This window comes from Panulirus ornatus, chromosome 45 (assembly GCF_036320965.1).
Source record: "Panulirus ornatus isolate Po-2019 chromosome 45, ASM3632096v1, whole genome shotgun sequence".
Taxonomy (NCBI): Eukaryota; Metazoa; Arthropoda; class Malacostraca; order Decapoda; family Palinuridae; genus Panulirus; species Panulirus ornatus.
This window is the reverse complement of record NC_092268.1, coordinates 7,146,966-7,149,465: the sequence shown is the minus strand read 5'-3', so window position 1 is coordinate 7,149,465 and position 2,500 is coordinate 7,146,966. Positions and strand designations below refer to the sequence as shown.

General features: G+C 45.8%; 1 long non-coding RNA gene across 1 annotated transcript in view; it reads right to left on the bottom strand.

Annotated features, from left to right (window-relative positions):
• The window catches only part of LOC139763016 (uncharacterized), a 3,209-nt gene extending 900 nt beyond the window's left edge, over positions 1-2,309 (bottom strand). Inside the window, exons 1-2 of the long non-coding RNA XR_011716010.1 lie at positions 2,198-2,309; positions 336-1,177 (exon numbers count right to left, since the gene is read on the bottom strand). This is a non-coding gene — a long non-coding RNA (uncharacterized lncRNA). The remainder of the gene's footprint in view (positions 1-335; positions 1,178-2,197) is intronic.
• Positions 2,310-2,500: the final 191 nt, after the last annotated feature.

The following is a 2,500-nucleotide window of genomic DNA, read 5'->3' as shown; positions in this document are numbered from 1 at the left end:
AGCGACCCATGTAAATCCCTACAGCTAGCGACCCATATAAATCCCTACAGCTAGCGACCAATATAAATCCCTACAGCCAGCGACCCATATAAATCCTTACAGCTAGCGACCCATATAAATCCCTACAGCTAGCGACCCATATAAATCCCTACAGCTAGCGACCCATATAAATCCCTACAGCTAGCGACCCATATAAATCCCTACAGCTAGCGACCCACATAAATCCCTACAGCTAGCGACCCATATAAATCCCTACAGCCAGCGACCCATATAAATCGACCTATATAAATTCCTACCAAGCAATATAAACTATGAAACCAAGTGTTTTAACTTACGAATTGACTCTGGGCGTCGTCAGCCATATTGTAAACAATCCTTTTTGTTTACGTTTGAACTTGTCAGCTGGTCTGATGGGCTGGTTGTCAGCTCTGACACCGTCAGCCCTTCCCTCCTGGTCACTGTCAGCTGTTGTAGCTGACGCAGCACACACTGTTAGCTGTTGTAGCTGACGCAGCGCACACACTGTTAGCTATTGTAGCTGACGCAGCACACACACTGTTAGCTGTTGTAGCTGACGCAGCACACACTGTCAGCTGTTGTAGCTGACGCAGCACACACACTGTTAGCTGTTGTAGCTGACGCAGCGCACACACTGTTAGCTATTGTAGCTGACGCAGCGCACACACTGTTAGCTATTGTAGCTGACGCAGCACACACACTGTTAGCTGTTGTAGCTGACGCAGCACACACTGTCAGCTGTTGTAGCTGACGCAGCACACACACTGTTAGCTGTTGTAGCTGACGCAGCACACACTGTCAGCTGTTGTAGCTGACGCAGCACACACACTGTTAGCTGTTGTAGCTGACGCAGCACACACACTGTTACCTGTTGTAGCTGACGCAGCGCACACACTGTTAGCTGTTGTAGCTGACGCAGCACACACACTGTTAGCTGTTGTAGCTGACGCAGCACATACTGTTAGCTGTTGTAGCTGACAGACGCTGTTAGCTGTTGTAGCTGACACACACCGTTAGCTGTTCTAGCTGACACAGTGTCTGACGCACACTGTTAGCTGTTGTAGCTGACACACTGTTAGCTGTTGTAGGTCAAGGGTTTGGTCCAGTAGAATTTCCACCACAACAGAAGCAGTTGTGAATGAACCCCTTCGTCCATTTTCTAATTGGGAAAAAATATATATTCATAAATAAAATGTTCAGTTAAGGAACGTGGAATGAAACACAACAACCCCTGGTTGTGATGACGTATACACAGTAACAGGTTAAGGAACGTGGAATGAAACACAACAACCCCAGGTTGTGATGACGTATACACAGTAACAGGTTAAGGAACATGGAATGAAACACAACAACCCCTGGTTGTGATGACGTATACACAGTAACAGGTTAAGGAACATGGAATGAAACACAACAACCCCTGGTTGTGATGACGTATACACAGTAACAGGTTAAGGAACATGGAATGAAACACAACAACCCCAGGTTGTGATGACGTATACACAGTAACAGGTTAAGGAACGTGGAATGAAACACAACAACAACCCCTGGTTGTGATGACGTATACACAGTAACAGGTTAAGGAACATGGAATGAAACACAACAACCCCAGGTTGTGATGACGTATACACAGTAACAGGTTCAGTTAAGGAACGTGGAATGAAACACAACAACCCCAGGTTGTGATGACGTATACACAGTAACAGGTTCAGTTAAGGAACGTGGAATGAAACACAACAACCCCAGGTTGTGATGACGTATACACAGTAACAGGTTAAGGAACATGGAATGAAACACAACAACCCCAGGTTGTGATGACGTATACACAGTAACAGGTTCAGTTAAGGAACGTGGAATGAAACACAACAACCCCAGGTTGTGATGACGTATACACAGTAACAGGCTAAGGAACGTGGAATGAAACACAACAACCCCAGGTTGTGATGACGTATACACAGTAACAGGCTAAGGAACGTGGAATGAAACACAACAACCCCAGGTTGTGATGACGTATACACAGTAACAGGTTAAGGAACGTGGAATGAAACACAACAACAACCCCTGGTTGTGATGACGTATACACAGTAACAGGTTAAGGAACGTGGAATGAAACACAACAACAACCCCTGGTTGTGATGACGTATACACACACACACACACACACACACACACTGTGTCCTACGTCTGTCTCGCTCGTTACAACCGCACTACCACAACTGTTGTAGATATCCCAGAGCGAATAGGGTAGTTAAGGGTTGTTTGGGTGGTTGTTTCCCCGCGCGTCCCCTCACTCACAACTGGTGGTTGTGGAGAGACACAGGTGAGGTTGTGTGATGGCGAGATAAGATAAACCATTATCTATTGTCTGATAGACATGATAAACACTCTTATCTTGGCTCACGGTATGAAAGGATGTTAGCGGAAAAGCTTAGTGTGTTTAGCGGGGTTTGCTACTATTTGGTGGGGTTTGCTTGAAGGTTGGTAT